The 19,832-nt window shown below is 40.9% G+C and overlaps 1 protein-coding gene across 4 annotated transcripts in view; it reads left to right on the top strand.

The window, feature by feature from the left end:
• The window catches only part of PKIB (cAMP-dependent protein kinase inhibitor beta), a 55,069-nt gene that overhangs the window by 13,221 nt on the left and 22,016 nt on the right, over positions 1 to 19,832 (top strand). Inside the window, exon 1 of one of the 4 annotated variants that reach the window (XM_068677576.1) lies at positions 19,055 to 19,182. The exons of the other annotated variants lie outside the window; for them this stretch is intronic. The gene's annotated coding sequence lies outside the window, so the exon portion shown is untranslated. Of the gene's footprint in view, positions 1 to 19,054; positions 19,183 to 19,832 lie in introns of those variants that run through there. 4 annotated transcript variants of the gene reach the window in all.

Raw genomic sequence — 19,832 nt, 5'->3', positions numbered from 1 at the left:
TTTTGGACAGGAAATGTAATGAAATATGTATTGAAGACTGGGTCTGCATGAGCAGGAAATAAATCCATAATCAAACATGGAAATCTGTAGAAAAGGTGATTTTTAGTTAGAAGATGTACCTGCCTTTTCCCATCTACTAACTTGTTGTTTTACTGGATCTGGGGAGTCAGAGATTTGTTATGAGTCTTTGCCTTGAACCAGCAATGCCTTTTCAGATCATGGAGGAACTGTACAGGACTTTATATTCATGGGTAGCTCAGGCTTTAAAAAACCACCACCACAAACCGCTAGCAACAAAACAGATGAAAAGAGCTTCTCAGGATTTAGGCTGTAGCACCTCACAGATGGCCCCACGCTGTGGTTTGGCAGTGGGGCCCCTCTGGTGGTTATGGGGCATACTGCATAGGAAGCAGCCCTCCCACCTGGAGGTCAACATTCAGCTGGGGGAGCTGTGAAGCAGGAGTACATTTCCTCATAGATCTCCAGCTTATCCTCACTGGCTCCACCACTATACCTGGACATGCACAGACAGATCTTTTGCATTTACCTGTTTGCCTCAAAACAATATTTTTTTTTTCTGTTTTTAAATGACGGAGAAGGAAAAGAGAGGCCATCAGTATGTGTTTAGTCTCAAGGAAGAGCATTGGCAATGCTTGTGCAGGCCTGAGATAGCGTAAAGCAGAATACAGGAAGATGTGCATGCTCACTGCAAAGTTTCAAGTTGTCCTCTAATGTATAATAATCCTGATAATAAACATTACTTTGAGTTGTAAGACAAAGCCTTCAAAATGCAGAGTAGACAGCAGTATCACCAGGAAAGTTTCTTGAAAGACAAAGAAGTTTGTTTTCTTTAATGAGGTAAATGAGTGATGTCCTCTGGATTCAGTTGTGCCAAGCAGATGATAATGGAAAATCATTGCTTGTGAAAAAGTTTATGGGTATGCCTGCATTGCTATGCATGAATAGTTTTCACCTCAAATAACCCCAAAAGGAAGTTGGCTGAATATACACACTCTTGAGAACTGGGCCATGCTCCATCATTTCTGTGAGATCTATCCTACCCATTGCAGCTGGCATTAAAGTGAGGACAGGTTCCTCAGGGATTCCTGTTTGAGCCCTGAAAATCTAAGGACAGATCTTCCACAGAAGATTTGAGCTCCATCTCCAGGACTTGGCCACTCTCACTATAAATCTTTTCTTCCTCTGCCCAAAGCAAGTTTCCTTGTTGTGACTGACCAACTCTGAGAAGCATTTGGATCTCTTTTTAGTAGGCCTGTGGAGGTGGTGGAGGGCTGCCATGGCAGTCCCACCTTGGTCTTGTCATCTCCAGGCTGAATGGTGCCGCTTCCCCCAGCCTCCCGTCACACACTGTGTGCTACAGCTCCTTAATTCACTCCATGGCCCCCCAGCAGGCCCCTCTCTTCTGCAGTGTGGTGGTGCTGGGGCTGCAGCTGGATGCCTCACTAGTGCTGACTTATGAGATGTCTTCTTAAATCATGTGTGCTATAAGTGCCCTATTAAGAGCAAAGTGGACTGTGCATAAACATGAATATATGAATATATTCTGAATATATTGAATATATTCTTTCTGTTGCTGTGCATACTTGAGAGATGGACCAGGAATAATAAGCTAGTGAATTAAAGTCAGAATTATGTTCACTTACAGGCTGCTAAAAGCTGAATAACTAGTCTCCTGTCATACATAAACCATATACACAGAGGATGGAAAAGCAAGAATACCATTAAGATGCCTGAGGTTTGGTTTCATAGCACACTGAATCCAGAGGTGACCTTTAGTTATAATCAATGTGATATCCTTGGATATACAGTGTGCCAAGGCTTCCTTCCCTTGTTTTATCTGAGGTTTGATCTCGGTGATACCTGATGCAGAGTAATGTGCTGTCAGTCAGCCTACTCTGATAAAAGAAATGCTTGCAGACATGGTCCTAGAGCCAGCATGACAGAGACCCTCATGCTAATAAACATAGTCAAGTTTTGTGCAGAACAGCATTGGTGGGAGAAAGGGAGGAGGATGAGCACTGGTAAAGTGGCATGAAACTGGGGAGGGAAAATCTGTCTGTCTGAGGTGAGGCAGTTTGGCGCATGCAGTGGTCATTCTGGACACAGGATGGTAGCTTTCAAACACACTTGCTTCTCTTTAGGCTTGTCATCTCCTGCTGCTAACATCAGCTATACTTTTGTTGTTGTTGTTATCGCTACTTGAAAATACAAATACTGTGTTTTCATGATGGGTAAAATTGAATTCTCCTACTGACAGCAGCAAGAGTTCTTGCTGGGGGATTGCAAAGCAATCTGTTCTGTGGATGGGGTATGCAGAGGGTAGGGCTGGGATTTAATGATTTCTGCTTTCTTTCTCGTGCTCTTCGCAGAGATGCTGTTGTTCAGGGGAGAGCTAAGAAGTGCAGCCCTAACCCTCAGGAAACACCTTGAGCTGCAGCTTTGTATGGTCTGCATATTGCAAGAACAAAAGCTGAAGAAAACCTTCTTCTGTTGTTCTTCTCTGCCTCCTTAGGGATTGGATGTGATTTATGGTATTTCCCTGGGGCTCCCTGCACCTCACCTCTAAAAGCCATTCATTCAGCCTTTGGCAAGCCCTAGTGGGGCAGCAGATTGCTTCAGCTGAACGTTGATAAGCAACCACATAAGCTGTGGCTAAGGTGGCTCTGGTCTTCTGTCATACTTTTCCTTCTAATCATGTTTTTTTAAAGAGGGATTTAATTTTGGAACTGCTGACTTCGGCACTCACATCTATGCTGATAGCTTTATTTATGCAGATGCAGCACATAAATTGTCATGTCCTGACTGCCCAGTGTCAGGGATGTCTCTGTAGACAGGAGAGCAGGTGTTATTTCTTTGAGGCATTTGACTTTTAAATTTCCTCGGTATCACCTTGCTTGAAAGAGCATTGCTTTAGGAATTGATTTCTCCAGTTGCTGCCCTTTCAGAAGGGCAACCTGCAGCACTGCAGGGCTGCCTCTGCAGCTACCAGCGGAGAGTGGCAGGGTTTCAGGGATGATCAAAATGGAAAAACTTGTGTGTTCATCTCTCTGTATGCTGCAAAACTGCCATTTTAACATCTGAGTAGAGTTCAGCACAAGTGGAGGGGTCACACAATTTCAATAGGAAGACAAAATTGATAATCTTAATGTCCTTTTCTTATTGAGCTTTTTCAGTCTTTAGAGCTCTTTCTCATTCTCTCAGTTTCTTTGAAATCTGAAACTAAACTGAATGAACAGTTAATGGTGTCTTTTCCCATTTTCATTTGAAAACAAAATGCCTTATTAGCCCAAAATACCCTTGTAATTTTCCATTTCCAGATTCTCCTTTATGCCTCTCCAAAATCAGCAGACCCATTTGACTTTTCCTTGCCACAGAAAGGACTTCCCATCTGGAGGGGACTGCTGTAAGACTGGTTGGGGAAGGTCTTGTATACCAGCTTCTGGAGGTGGAAATCAAAATTGAAAATATTTTTGGTGATTTTCTCTTCATTAAAAATGTGATGTTTTGCCTTGCCACAGCACCAGGCTGCCAACACCAAACTAGAAACCTCTGTGTGCCGTGCTGTGCCGTGCCAGTACTTGGGTGTCCAAAAAGAAATGGATTTACCTAAATTAATGTTGACTGGATGATTTGGATGTCTCCGGTGTGGAAGGGGAGGAAAGTTTTCTATGTGAAGTGACAGAATGGGGATTTCATTTGTAAGTTGTTTTTGTTTGTTTGTTTTTTAATTTTCATGTTTTCCTGTAGAGTATGAGAACAGTTGTACTGGATCAGATTAAAAGGCTATGTAGTGTACAGTGTCTTGCCTCTGACAGAAGTCAAAAACAAATGGATTGGAAAAAGACTATCAACACACAACAGTACTTTCCTCTGTATATTCTCCATTTGTCCAATGCTCAGCAGCTCATGCTTACTTGAGCCAGATGCAGTATCTTTGTGTTTAGTAGCTGTTGATAGATTTTTGCTCTCTTTCTCTTGACCTTCTCAACATTATTAATTACCTCCTGGACCCCTCAATCATCTCTTTAGATTGAATCCAGTTTTCAGGTCCAGGATAGATTTGCCTCAGACATCCAGACGTGGCTCCATAGTGACACCTGCATGACATCAAGCATGTTTGGTCCTGGAAACAATCATGATTTGTTGCTTATTGTTCCTGTGGATATCTGAAATGCTAAGATCATGTGCAATGGAAACCAAACCATGCATCTGTGGAGGTGTGGGAATTTGCAGTGTTGGTTTTTGACAGAGGTCCTGGCCAAGGATCAAGAGATTGAGAATGATAGCCTGTCTTTTCAAAGCCAAGCCTCACTGCTGCCAGATTCATATTTCTTTTCATGGCACTGCTACCTCCTCGACGCCAGCTGTTATAATTATTTCCTTGTCACTAGCCCAGCTGTCACCACTGCTTTCTTATCTACTCCAGGTATGCAGGTACATGGCTGGTACTTAACAGGATAAGCAGTTTTGGAGGCAGGAGCATTGCCTCTCAGCACACAAAGAAGTACTCAGCACACAAAGAAGTACTGAGGTGAAGTGGGCTGTTATGCACAGCGACCACCCTTCAGGTCATCTATCTGCTCTTTTGATTTCAGAAGGTGTGCATTCAGATATCCCAAAGGAGTTAAGTAACATAGAAATTCATCACAGCTCTGGAAGAAACCAAAATGATCCTGATGATTCCTAAGATCTTATTGAGCAGGAGCATAGAGCTCGTTAATGTTGCATTTGAAGATGAGAAGAAAATGTATGTTTAACAAAACATTCTAAACTTACATCATTAAAATCAAGCCTGACTAGAGTAGATGATTTTTACATTGTGTCATTCAGCCTATGTTTGTATAGCCCCCACATGAGAAGTGCAGATAACTCAGCAGGTCTGCAGTCAGTAATTCAGTAAGTGCTTACAGTCGGAGTTTTTAAAGGAAGGATGCTTACTGAGGCCTCTTGCTGTAGAGTGACTTGTTTTTGAAAATTAGTTTTCTGTTTCTGAAAACAACCTTTTTCAGAGTGCTCATTCCTGAATACTGCAAACAGATTTTAAATATCTCAAGAGTCTGAAATACTTATGAGTAAGTAGTAGTAACACGAGGTATTAAAAAGGTTTTTTTCTCTCTGCAGCTGTGAAATTTGCTTTGAAGCAGTAGAGTGCTCTTTGGTTACACAAGTAACTGGTAGAGGAAGGAGCCACAACTATAAGTGGATGTGGCTTAAGCATAAGATTAACCTACCTATCAGCTGTAGACATCTTTGTTAAGACTTGATAAAAGCAGAACTCATGAAATACATTTTTTCCCCTTATTTCACTGTAGATAATGCTCATGACACAAATTGTGTAGCTTAATAGTTTACAACATGAGATCAGAAATTGAATTAACCTCTTTTATCTGTTCTGATGTAAAGCCTGCATATTTCTGTCTGGAAATGGTAAAAATGTGGAAATTGATAAGCTGCATATGTTTTTGAAAGATAAACTTCTAAAATGTGGGTTTACAGTGTGCAAATCAGGCCTGCCAATATCCTTCATGTTCAGCATAGGCTGAATGAGGAGAAATAAGTAGTTGTGCTTCTTCTTAAGATTCAGAGATGTCCTAAAGGCAGAACTCTCTGAAGCTGGTACAAGCCTATACAACAGCCCTCTCCTTGAGTCCTGTCCTGACTCTGAGATCCTGGAAAGTCTCTGCCTTCAGACTTCAGTGTAAGTTGGATCTGGTACTCAACCCATGTTAACTTCATATCTTTATTTCTTTAATATAGAAACCTCTATTTTTTTTTTTCTTCAAAGCCTCCAGGGACTATGTAGGTACATCACTGAAGCTTGCAACACTGACATCCAGATCAACATAATTATACTGGGTCAGGTGGGAACTGTGATAAAGGATTTTTTCGCATTGGAGAGACCATGTAGCAACTTCTCACAAAAAGGATGGTGGAATCTCTAAAACTGCTCTGCCTGCATGTTAAAGATGCTCTGTAAAAGCACTGCACAGACTGAACCCACACCATATTTACATATTTTAGAGGAAAGAACAAGTTGTCCTCTCTTGCGGCCGAAGAGATGCTGTGCTTGCTGTCATGTGAGCAGGCAGGAAGCCTGCGAAAGCTCTGTCCCTAGGCTGAAGTGTTGGTCCCTCACTTGCTGCAGGGCTTTACCTGGCCAGCAAGACTGTGGCCTTCCTTAGCTGGCATAAAATGCCTTTTGGCAGAGACCAGCACTTTGGAGGCTGGCTCCTGATAAGGATGCAAACTAACCCGAAGGCATAATGAGCCAAATGGTAGGTATGTCGAGAGCTGAACTGTGGGGGCCTCTCCCTCTCTAACAAGCACTTCATTAACCTGTTGTCTATCAGCTAGCTCTATTCATGTGTGATGGGACAGACATGTCTCCTCTGGGTTACTTTTCTCCAGTCTACAGTCTGGACAAGGAGTGGATGCATGTGAGAGGTAAGTATTCAGAGTTTCTTTCACCCCTGGTTCCAAAAGAAGCTGGAGTTAGGAGTGGAGATGCTTTTGCTGGCCTAGTTTGGTTCTGATTCATTCTGAAAACAGAGAATGCTCTAAAATCATAGGAGCAGCTATAATATGACATGTCTTCTTTTGTTGCCATGTCAGTAACCTTTTACATTTTATCTTGAGAATGACTGTGAAAGGCCAGGCTATCTCGGGAAAACGGTGGCAGGTTAGTGTCTGGAGAATGCACTGACATTTGTCATGACTTTCCATGATGCGTGAATCAGACATCTGGGTCCTCAAAGCTACGCTCCGAGTATTTGTCATTTAGCACATTCAAATCCCCCGAAAGTTCCATTTTACTCTGAACAGGTCAAATTATTTGTGAAAAGACAGAAGTGAAGGGGGTGGGAGTGGAGAAGGAGTCCTAAACCATGCACACCATAGATCTAAAGAAGGACACAAAAAAAAGGGATGCCCCCGTACTTTGGGGAGGGCTAACCAGGTGGCCTGGACATACCCCTCGTTACACCTGCCAGCTGGCTCCAGAGCTCTGCACAGTGCTGCTTTTAGCTGTCCTGGGAATGTGAGTGGGGGGCACACACATGTGCCCGAGATGCGAGTCCCAGCTGCCAGAGGGAGCCTTGCATGGGCTGGCAGGTCACATCTGTGCTGCTCCTGGTTGACTGCTCCTGTTGTCAGGGACTGGTGGCTGTCACACCCTAATATTGCTGCAGCCCTTCAGTGGTACGGCTGGAGAAGAGGAATGTGGGCTCTGGCTGGTAGCAGCAATTCCTCTGACATTTCACAGTTGGTAAGTAAGTAGTGGTTGCTCCTTCTAAATCCTGGGTAAATGAAAACCATAAATCCTCTGTTAGGAGGCATGTCTCTGTCCTCAAATGTTCTTCAGGCTATTCAGACAGCTTCAGGCTGAGTTACAGCAGTGGGCTGAGCTGGTGCCCTTCTTCCTCAATGCTTTAGAGGGATGTTGTTGTTTTTGATGTTTTTCAAGTTTAAGTCAAGAAAAAAAAAAAAAAACAAAAAAAACAAAACAAAAAAAAAAAAAACAACAACCAAATCCCAGTACAACTTCAGCATTATCTATCACAGGATGAAGGCAAATCCTGTCAGAGAAGCCAAGCTCTTTCTTTGCTTTTTGCTCTTCTCTGAGGCACAGAAAGTGAAGGGGAAAAAAGTGAGCAACTGCTTCTAGGGGATAGTACTGAGGCTCAGAAATTAAAACTAGACTAGGAGAATAGAGTCTTTGACATAGGTGCCAGGGAGGCAATTCTGAAATTGAAAGGGGAACTGACTGACTTTTTTTGTTTCACAGTTCTAGTTTTGTTTGCTTTTTATGGGCCAAATTTGTATCATGCCAATATCATTTCACTGCAGTTTTACACTAGTACAAAAGGAAAATATGTTATCAGATAGTAGTTTGATGTCTGTACTTGTACAAATAAATCTTTAGCAAGCAATTTATTATAGTTATTTATACTTCAGAACATCAGGGGAATAAAAAAGTCACAGAGTAGAAGTACTTACATAAAAATTGTATTTCTAAGACAGCACTGGGAAAAAAATAATAAATAAATAAATAAATAAAAGGTGCAAGTCATGTCCACAGTCTGATATTTGATATTTGAAGCTCATATGCATAAGGACAGTATGTAAGAAAGACAGCCTTATCAGAAAGTATCAGTTTAGCATGCATTGCAAAACTACAGTACTGTTGACTTCTACAGTGTTCCTGAGTCAGCTGCATAGGAGTGGAGTTTGTGATCTTGAAGTCAGCAAAAGCATACAATGATCTGCTAGAGCAGGTGATGGAAATATTCATGAGGTGTTTTGACCTTCACCTTTCTTTGTGATGATCCCTGATTTATAAGTGAATATGGGAAACAAATGAATCAACATATAATGTGGTACCCTGTTCCCTAACTGTTTTTTTTCCTTGGTGCTGGAGTAGGAAGTCCTCCCAGGCTGAAATGCATGGTAAATGGTTATTTACAGCTAAACTCTTTAAGGTCGAGGGTAGACTTTTTCTGTGTGTTTCACTGTATAGATTACATTGTTGCCTTTAAACTAAGGATTTGGGAAGGATGGGGCTTTCATTCTTTCCAATAAGCTGATAAAGCCCAGGAGGCTATATGCAGCTTTATCACTTGCTGTAACTGCTCATTTGCAATTTCCTGAATTTCCCTTGCCACTTATCTTTACAAAAGGTAACTGATCTAATCAAATTATGGTCTTTGATCCTCACCAAAATCAGTGCTTCTCTTCTGCAGTTGATTCCAGTGCAGTTTGAAAACTGTATTTGGGCCATGCCATAGCTTGAAACTCAGTCAACTGTTAGTGGCTTCTTAATTTTGATTTCAGAACTAATGTTTCTACCTGTTGGGATCCATTGTTCTGATGAAGAATAATGCATCATGCCACAAGACGAGTCAGAAGTGCAGCTGAATAAATTTAACATCCATGCTCTATGAGAGCAGATGTGTAGCCCAGCTTCCTTCTGCATAATAGAGCTTCATGACCACCTATGCTGGTTTCTGAAGTGCTGCAGATAGCACAAATACCTCATACAGCTTTCAGGTATTGCATGGCAACATCTTGGGGGAATTACTGCAGAACTTCATTTGTACAAGTGAACTACAAAGATGATTGCTTTTCACCAAATTGGCACTTTAACTTTAATGATGTGTGTTAACATTCTGCTGCAAATGTTTACATATCAGTAATTCCCTTTATTTTTCTAGCTTCAAAACAGCCAGCAGCTTAGTTCTATCTCTGTTCCTTGTTTTGGACTTGGAGCACACCTGTAGGAAAGAGGCCAACAGTGTGCTAAAACTGGAGGCAACTGAAATTTTTTCCTATCTAAGCAAAACAAATACCTTTTTATGGTTTCACATTTCAGTTGTGATATGTGCAAAGTGATATAAAGAAGTGCTTATCTTAATAGCTGCCTTATATATATTTATTTATCCTAAGTACCAAACTACTTTATTTCTTATAAAAATCTTGGTAACATTCTTAAAAGTGAAAAGTGGTCATCTAATGATTTAGGAAGTTAATCAGTCCTGGATACGATTGTCTCTCTGGGAATGAGTTATGGAAGCATTTTTCAAATCTATTTCAGTGCACGGTCACCCAGAGGAGCTCAAATACTTCGTGTGCACATTATCTGTTCTGGTGGGTCAGCACTGAGAGAATGGCAAAGGGGAGACATGCTTCAGCAGGCTTAGTAAAGGATGTCTCCTTATCTCCTTAGGCTGATACATTGTCTACTCATGATGTTCTTACACTCATCTCCAGGATGAATGTAGGAGGAAGAATTTCTAAGCAAATTTGTTACTAGCATTACGGTAGATAGATATCCAGCTATTGTCAATCAATGGCATTGGCAAATTCAATGGCTCTTCTGTTCTGAAATCATGCCTAATAAAAGAGAGGCACTGTCACAGTAAGTGATTACAGCAGTGACTTACTTGAAAAATAAAATATAGATGAATGGAAGGTGACAAAGATGGAAACCATCTGAACAGAAAGTCTTTTTTGAAGGAAAATTAAGAAGTGGTAGGCTTTCAAAATGAAGTGATAATTGGGATAGGATCAAATAAGAAATAGCAGGGCTAACTTGCTGAGGCTGGTTGAACGTTGTGCATGGGTTATATGCTGGAATTATTTCCATCTGCCTTTAGCAGCGGCTTTGCTAGAATAATGAAAGGCAGCAGGCTGTGGAAACAGACACAGCAGCAGGCTGCTAGGGCAGAGATAAAAACAAACCAATAACAAACAAAACCACACAGACATCAGCAGCTTCATCGGTGCGTTGGATGCTGGATGTGTCCGGAGGGCCCATGGCAGAAGGCACTTCAGGAAGCCGTGGTGCCCAGCAGCCTGCTCTGCAAACTGACTGCAAAAATCATTTCCTTAAACATGCTTTGCTTCAGGATTTTTTACCCATGCAGAGGAACGCAACTCCAATCAACCGAAGTAAATTGCGAGCTGTGAAAGAAAAAAGGAAGAGCTGACAAAATTTCTGCTTTTTTAACACTTGAGGGGAAAGCTGGGATCCTGGAAATCTGAAGAGGCATTATGGTGGGAATGTTCGTGTTTTGTTTCAGCAAAAATTTTATTCTCAGAAGTCACGGTTAATGCTCAAGGGACAAAGGGCAACATACCATTTACATGCCAGCTGTACTTCATTGTTTGTCACTGTTTCCAGTACAGAACCACTGCCCTTCTGCCCTTTTTATATTATACCCATTTTTTAAACTGATAAATAAGTATTAGGATTGAATGAAGGAATGAGAAGATTATAATGTACAGTTTCCATTTTTGTTATAAGAGAGCATCTTCTTGGTAGCGAAAAGAACCCTCTATCTGCAGTTTTCCAGGAGCCTGTTTCTTTAAAAAGATGTTTTCAAGATTGATTGGTATCAGGTGTGCCGAGCCGTCTGATTTCGGTGTTACTATGGTGATAACTCTTTTTAGATAGGATGTCAGAGACTATAATTGCACTTAAAAAAATCCTGTGCACAGTATGATAACCTGTGCGGAAATAGTCTACAGCCTCACTCAGACTGAGGTCTGTCTGTGTGACTTTGCTGACTGTGAGTCACCAAGATTACATACCGGTGTCTGGAGGAGATTGCTGTCCCCTCTCCCTTTCTGTGTGACAGACAGGCAGGATCAGCTCCACCAGCCTAAGAGGAAAGACAAGACTTTCATTTTGACTGACATTCCTCCAGCCCCTTTTGAGTCTGTGTCTTTCTCTGTGTCTCAGGCTACCAGATCTGCCCAAGAGGTGCTCTGGTGACATCTGTGTGGCTTTACTTATGTCCACCTTGTGCTAGGTCCTGTCAATAAAAGTGTTTACTTCCATGCTAGCATCTCCATGGTTGCACTGTGGACATGGAAAGCCCAAAACTCCCCCTCCTCAAGCCTTCCCCAAATCTCTAACCGGTGATTAAAATTAAATTACCTTGCTCTTCAAAATGCTTCTTGCTAACACTTTGTATTTCATAGGCCCTAGCATTGCAGCCACACATTTGCCTTTTCACAGTTCAGCCAGCAGTAATGTTACTCTTGTTCATAAACTTTTAACTTGTGCCCCTAACCCTGCAATTGGCCCTCTGTCTGCACAGTGCTTGTCTTCTGGCTTGATCTTTTGGATTCCACAGCCTATAGATCCTGGACTTCTGCACTTGAAGAATAATAGCTTATTAGCTTGAATTCTGCATCAGTAAGATGGAAGGAAATGAGGCAAGTTGGTAAGAAGTGAGGAAACCATGACATGGCTTTGTGGTCAAGAGGCATAAGGTGAAGAAGCCATGGCATCCAGACAGTACCATGCCTTTCTGCCCCAATTCCTCTACCCCACTCTGCTTCTCGGTAGCTGCAAGGAGCTCTGGGCTTGGTCTCCTGTGGTTGCCCATAGGCAGGATGGGATGAGCTGCAAGGTGAATCCTGTTTTTCATGACTTGGGATTTCATTGCCCTTGTGGTCTCCTCAGAAGGTTTGGGCTGTAAGCCATGACTGCATGTCTGTCAGCGTACCAGCTTGGTACAGGAGTTCAGATGTCAGGGAAAGGTCCACTGTTAGAAAACATTTTCCTAGAGTTTGATAATGACAGAAACTTTTCTGATGAAAGCTTGAAAATTCCTGCAGTTTTAGTAAGGCTTGATCCTTGCTTTTAATAACTTAACTGCTACTTTTGTTAAGTAACTTCATCTCTCTCCAATGTCTGTAGAAGTCAAAAGTAGTCAGGATTTTTTAGAGATAAGAGAAGAAAGGTGAATATTTGGACCTCTTGTCTCTGGTGGTCTCTCTTAAGCCTATGACTGCTATTTTGAAAGATAAAATCAGAAAATATGATCAAATAAGCAATTATGGCCCCAGCTGTACAGAGGGCTTAAGTATGTGGTTTTAAGCATCCAACTACAAGAATTAATCATTTCACTGACTGCCCTGATGGATTGGAGCTATGTGGTACAGTGAAGAATAGTGCTACAACTTTGGAGTAAAAATGGCATTTGATTTGATATTGCACTGCAGTTCAGTTCATTGATTTGACATTATCCCTTATTGTGTTTTGCCAAGTAGAAAGTGGTCTCTAACACAATAAATAGATGGAACATAGTTAAATAGCTAAAGGTGAGTGATGTCAGCAGTCCTTTAACTCAGCTTTGTTCTGTCACTTCTGTATTATTAGGTGTGTGCCCTTCAGCCATACTCAGCTTCTATTAGAAGCCAGAATTAGTACAGGGGTCAAATTCTTAAACTGATCTCTCCCATTGAGTTTTAATGATATTCATCAATGAATTTGAGATCAGTGAGCTGTAAGAAACACATTCAAAGATGGAAACACTCAAACCAGTCCCTAATACAGGCATCAAGCTGTTTGAAAAATTAAATATCAAAAGCAGATAAAGAGCAAAAGAAGGCAGACTTGGTGTAGCATAGAGTACAAACACTGGTATGGAGACTGAAATCTAAGGGGATGGTAAACAAGAGCATCTGTCCTTTCAAAGACCATTTTTGTCAATAAAGATATAATAAGCACGGTAATTGGCTGCTTTGCATATAACTGTATAAATGAGACTGGAAAATGCCAGCCAAGGCTACTACAGATCGGAGAGTCAAGCACTGATTTGTTTGGCATGAAGTGAGAGCTTCCACAGCTGTTTCCTTACTTGAGAAAAAAGCGACACAGGAAGTGACTTAATTTACTAATTATTGCCTTAGCCCTCACATTTTTACTTCAGTTTCCCTGATTTCTTGCTTCTCTCTGGAAAAGGCTTTTTCCTCTGATTTTGCTGTGTTCCTCTATGCAATAGAAACACACAACAGAAAACCATCTGGAAACTAGTCTCAGTGCCAGCCCCATTCAGAAGAACAAAGCTGATTTTTGATGCCTGATTTGGAGTATCAAATGCTCTGCCTAACAGAAAATCTGGTGCCATGCCCAGTTTCGGAAAGATGGAGGCTCTTAGAATGCAAAGTCACGCTGCTTTGGTTGATAGCTCCCTGGCTTTTGCACACCTGTGGAGGTGAGCAGTTCAACCTGAAAACTCTTTTTGACCGTGACCATCCTGATCCTGCTTTGTGTGTTGGCTACAAGGAGATAAACATACTCAGCAAAGCATGCTGGTGGCAAGGAAGGTGTAATGAAATACCAGGCTGCACTTGTTAGACTATGTCTGGAAAGAATGTGTCCAGCTTTGTCCTTACCTTACAAGCAGGATGTTGATAAACTGGAGCAGGAGACCGTCAAGTTGAGGAACATTTACCCTATGGAGAGAAGCTGAAGGTCTGGGGCAGGAACAGCCTGTAGAAGACTTTAGGGGGATCTCAGACTGGCCTTCCTGTACGTACAAAGGATTACTGAGAAGATGGAACCAGGCTCTTTACAGAGTTGCACAGCAGGGAGGATAAGAAACCACAGTTATAAACTAGAACTGGGCAGCTTCTGACTGGAGGTAAGGAAAAACTTTTCACCATGTGGGCAGTTAAGCCCTGGCACAGATAGCCCGGAAAGGTTGTGGAGTCTCCATCCTTGGAAAGGTGTCTCCATTCTGGGACATATTCAAAATATGACTGTACAAATCCCTGAGCAAACTGCTCTGAATAGTTGACCCTGCTCTGATTGAAGCAGATGACCTGAGGTCTCTTCCAACTTTAGTTTTTCTGTTACTATATATCACCAAGTTTTTAGCCATGCTTTATCCTATGCTTCTGGCTCTGTCCCAGATATCTCCTCCTGGCTGCATATCCTATGCCACTCTTAGAGATCTACCACTAATGCAAAATATCATTGCTGATCTCCTCCAGCTGAGCCTAGGCATGATAAAAGATGTGCTGTTTTTGAGATGTTGACAGACTTTTTCTTTGAGAAAAACCCTACCTTGTCTCCATAAAAGAGGTGTTTAACCAGGACATGTAAGTGGTTGACCAAATAGGAAACTCTTTGGTTTGAAATGATTGCTCCTTTTTCTTCCCCAGGAGACTGACTTTTTAGGATATCCCGAAATTTGTTTGTTTGATATTCAGAAACCATACAGAATGGGAAGAGATGAAGACATCATCTAAAATGTACCCAGGAATAGCCTGAAATAATGACTTGATAATAAATGTGAAATATAGTTAGGAAAATTGCAGAATTTATTTTCTTTCCTAAAATGAAAGGACTCAAAAGTCAGATTTCTAATTTTGATTAATGACACGTAGTGCTTCTAAAATTATGATGAAGTATATAATAGACACTTTGGGACATTCTTGAATCTTTGATAATGCATCTTTTCCCCCCAAATGTTACTTCTGAAACTGAAATTTGCTAGACTGGCTGACAGTAAGGAGAGCAAAGAGTCTCTCCCAGAAAACATAGGGCCTCAAGTAGACAGGGAGGTAGGTTCATGAGTTTGTCTATTGAAAGTTGCTTCATATCATCTAGTTATACATGCCTTGACATCTTGTCACCACTGTTTTCTTAGCAGTTGCTGAGTTCAAATTCAGTGATTAACTTGGGATGTGACTGAGAGGACGTGGTCCTCTTAGTGCTTTCTGTTTCTATACTTTTTTAATACTTTTTTCTTTTTCCTACTTTGCCAATATAACATTGGCAATGCAAAGCAAATACTGTTTCAGAGAAATACTCAGCAGTTCCTTGGAGCATGGTCAATGCTTTTAGTGTCAAGTCTTACTTAAATAAACACACAGTGGTTTTACTTTAATTTTGTTTTGGTTTTACTAACAGCTCATTGCTGTGAACACTTTTTTCCCCATCCATTTGAGAGATAATTGGAAAAGAAGACATGTAAGAATCCATGATTTGTGGGGACAAAATGAGTACAGTCATTAAAGGACTCTGTTGGAAATTTGGGGATTGTGAACTTTGCACTGACACCACGGGCTTGCTCTTCTTGTATAAGAATCAGTCACTGCATAAATTACAGAAGCAGTCTTTAGGCTTCAAGCATAATATTTTCCCTCTGTGTTTCAAGTGGTAGCCTGACCAATGAGAGCCCTGACCCCAGATTCTGTGACATATTTCTTTTTTTCCCTTAAAAGAAGCATTGTGTTAGATGTTAAAGTGTGAAGGTGGTGGCAAAACTTAGTTGACTTCGAAAAGACAGAATTTAATTTAGAATACGTCCATTTTCTTCTGCACAGTGGAAAGTGCTGTTGCTCAGCTTATTTTTTTCCCTAGTGAGTAAAGCATTCACCTAGGAAACAGAAGATGAAGCCAGTTTTCCTTCAGAGCCCTAGGTCTCCTCGTCTGGGCACCTTTTCAACAGGACAGAGCTCTGCTTGGTGATTTGAAGGAGTCATTGCAGAGGTGATTATTTCTTCATCTGATGAAGTTGCTGGTGAGTAGATGGAGGTATTTCCTGGCAACCCAACTTCCTTGCAATGGGTAGGATCTTTAGGCATGCCCTTCTCCCAGGTATTATCAGTTGTTTAGTTCCAGGTGCCTTTCCTTTCATGTGTGAGCTTTGTAGGTTGAAGCGGTTTTCTGAAGCATCAAGTCTTTGTAGATGCTTCAGCATCTACTTATGTGGTTTGGTTTCTTTCTACCTTGCAGGATGGGTACCTCAAGTATTGTGGCACCCATCTAATGTGTACACATGCTCTTTGCTGAAGAAGGAGAAAGAATCCAGTCCCAGATGTTGCAAAGAAATGTGGTCTGTGGAACAAGAAATGAGGCAAGATGGGGTCAGGGACTGTACTGGACCTTCATAGTGACAGTCCACAAAAAGCTTCATTTTGCTTATGGCTAACAGTGAGCTTTACACCCATCTTTATTCACTTTAGAGAGAAGCCGTTTCTTTTGTTTGGCTGGATTTTTTCATCGGCTGTAGTATGAGCCTGAACAGTTCTGTATCCAGACAAATTTAGAGGGATTTCTTTTCATCTTTAGTCACCTTACCTTAATAGCCATTGGAATGGCATTTGGAGGAAAAAGAATTTGGATAACATATGTCTTCAGATACTGGTGTAGGAGCTGTACATCAACAGCAGTATCCATACCTAATAATACAAAATAAATGCTAATTACAGATAACCTGAAAAGGTCTTTATATGCATAGGTTAGCATTTCATCTATAAAAATAAGAGCATTCTGGACATCAATTATGTATCTCATAGTCTAACTTTAATTTCTTTACAGACTTTGTACAAGATAGCTTGGTTGGCATATAGTAGTACAGACTTAACTGAGCTTGAGCAACTTAAGTTGAGAACTTCATCTGTTTAAAAAATGACTAAGTACAACTTCTTACTATGGAAAAAGCCAGCAAGGAAAAGTCTCAGAAGTATTATTTGGAAAATAAGTTTCTTGAAATGAAAATTGTAAAATTCTTCCTTAATTAGTGATGGTATGTCAGAATAGATTTTCCACAGCCCAAAAATCATGTTGCTTGGGAGATTCTGAATGCTTTCAGCATTGCAAGACCAGTGAAGTTTACCTGGATTTACAGCAAATAAAATCTGTCCTTATACAGGTAGTATGCAAGCTTGCATTAGAGCATCCTGCTGTTTATGAGGAAGCTGTTAGATGGATAATAGTTTATCTGGCATCAAGCCATTTGCCAAACTTCTAAGTGTGAGACTGGTTGCTGAGTCACAGTTTCAGCAACTGCAGTAACAGCTCAGAAAAAACTATCCTTTAGCTAGTGAAAACCCTGTAGAGCTGAAAAGATGTATTATATGTATGCTTTTGAACTTTAAAATAGAAAAGAGAGAAGCCATCAACAGACCTTTTATGTGTGCGTGTTGTTTTCTTCCTCTCCTCAGCACTTAGGTAACTATAAAGCAGCTAAAATCAACAAATGAAATGTCAAGTTTGAAAGGGCATGTGTGCAAAGAAAGTGTTTCAGGCTGAGGATGTGGTTCAGAACACTGACTGTACCAACTGTTTGTCCAGTAATATAGCAACTGAGTTAAAAACACGTTTTTCAGGCTTTAGGTAAACAACAAATTTGGAATGGGAGAATGTTTTACCCTGAGAAAACATTTGCAGTTCTGTGGTTCCCTAATGACACCAGGCACGATTTACTGAAGGAGGTGGTAAGGGAAGGTATAAGGAAAGAAAATAGGTTGAAAAGGGGACTAACAGAGCTCTAGCTATTACATGTCCAGAGCTGGGCTATGTATGTGTATCAGCATGATGGCAACCATGTACTTTTCTGCTCCTGCAGCACAGGTAGGTGTGACTGTCATACATGCCATTTACTATTTCCCTTGACTAATGCTAGTCCTTTCAGATCCTGGATCTTAGGTAGACCCCCATTCCTGCTGTTCTACAACTATACTAGTAAAATAAATGAAGCATATCTCATAACCAGTGTCCAAGAATAGTTATGTTACTGAAGTTTTCTGGATTATGTTAATTAAGCAAAACCAATAACGTAGGCATAATTGACAAGCACAAGAAGAAAACTAATTTAACAGAGTGCTAAAAGCTGCAGGGAGGACTGCAATTTGTCTTGTAAATGTATTCTTTTTTATTGTATCAATTTCTCTTGCAAAGACATTGAGGTGGTGGTGGAGAAGTGGTACAATTGATTTTGCAGCATTTTGAAATACAATATTCTCTCCATAACAAACTCCTATCTACTTCAAAATGCTGATGTTTGAATTACTATTCTAGTAACTTCCTGGAGAGTCATTTTTTATGACTAGTACCTGCAGTCAGGGTTTTGTGCTGGGTTTGTGCAGAGTTTCATGAAGTAATGCTACTTAATCTGAAAGTCCAGAGGGAAGAATGGTCATCTCAGAGAGAACATAAGGAAGAGAACATTATATTGGGAAGTGTTGAATTCTTGGGTAGATCAATGTAGACTTAATGTGGTTTTATGGTATGCTAAAATAAATATGCAAGTGATTTGAAGGCTAATTTAATATAACTATTTAAACATATTGTTTCATTTTTTTTCTCTTTATGTCTAGATTAAACATTCAAAATAGAGATGACTGCACAAAAGGAGTATATATCTATGCAAATTTATTTCTATTTCTGCTAACTGACTATGGTGCCACAGACATCCACTAAAATATCCCATTATAAACAAGCTCTTTTCACTTTAGTAACTAAATAATTGGCTGATATGCACAGTTTGTGGGATGATCCTGATCTCAGTTGCCCTGGTGTACATCCAGAGGAGCTTAACTCCTGTGGCATTGCTCTGGATTTACAGCAGTAGAGTTTTACTCAGCTTGGGTCCTCTGTGTCAGAAGAAACCTATCCAGTGGTTAATAAAATCCCATCACCCCTTCCACTTGTGTGTATTTGACCCTTGAAAAATGTCAGGTGGAGACTCTCTTGCCGTTGTACAAATGGTTGAGTCATTTCCTTGATTGAGAAGTTTGTTTTTCCTCAGTGTTCCTTTTCTTGTTTTTCCCTGCTGACACACTCTGCACACAAGAGCTTTTTTATTTGTACAACATCAAGTTGTTTCAGCCCTCCTGAGTTTTAAAAGCAGCGAGTTTTTTCCATTGGCAATTTGCTTCTCCGGTAGCTGTGAGATGGCAGGTTATTTTCAAAGGGGTGGTGGGAGCCAGAGCTACTATTGCCTTCCTGAATGTCCCTCGCAGTGACTGCATACAGCTCTACCGGTGGCTCTCTCCTCTTTTTAGCTCATACCCAGTCCCTGTTCCAGAAGGACCGTGCCGTGGGGCTGAAGGCATACATGAACCATGAACTTTAAGGTACTTTGCATTTTGGAGAACACAATTGGGCAAGATCAGCCAACAGGCTGATCTTGAGGTAACCCTCTTCCATGCTGACCATTTGACCATGCAAATCAGCCGACAGCTAATACAAACTTAAGCAATGTGGTTATTTCCAGGTAGCTTTCTTGGCTGCTGTGAAACTCAATGTATAGATGCTGGAATATCTGTTGTTGTAGACATTTGATGCCAATTGGGTGGGAAAGTATTATTTATCTCATGAATGTGAAAGCAATTTTTATGCTACAGTGTTGTCGTGACTGGCTATTGACAGCTTCTGAGTTATCGCTTCTGATAGCAGAATGCCATTGAATAGACACAGCTTGTTTCCTTAACTAGCATCTAGGCAGTAATTACTACCTTTGAAGTGAATGTAGCAGCACAGCAAGTGAGGAGAGTTTGCCTCTTTTGATGGAGAATGGAAAATTCATTCTAAGACCCTGTTATTAAGGACTGAGTGTAGAAAGCTTATTTTTGTACCAGAAGTGCCCTAAATGGAAATGCTGAAGCCCAGAAGTCTACCTGTAAGGCACACATTCCTGTATATGGTTGTGTTGTTATATATTTGAAAGGTGTTCAAGTTTTCTTTCCCTCTTGGCCATAATTCAGCTTTCCCTTGGCATTCTGCT

Source organism: Anas acuta, chromosome 3 (assembly GCF_963932015.1).
Source record: "Anas acuta chromosome 3, bAnaAcu1.1, whole genome shotgun sequence".
In the NCBI taxonomy this organism is placed as follows: Eukaryota; Metazoa; Chordata; class Aves; order Anseriformes; family Anatidae; genus Anas; species Anas acuta.
This window is presented reverse-complemented; position numbering and strand designations above follow the sequence as displayed.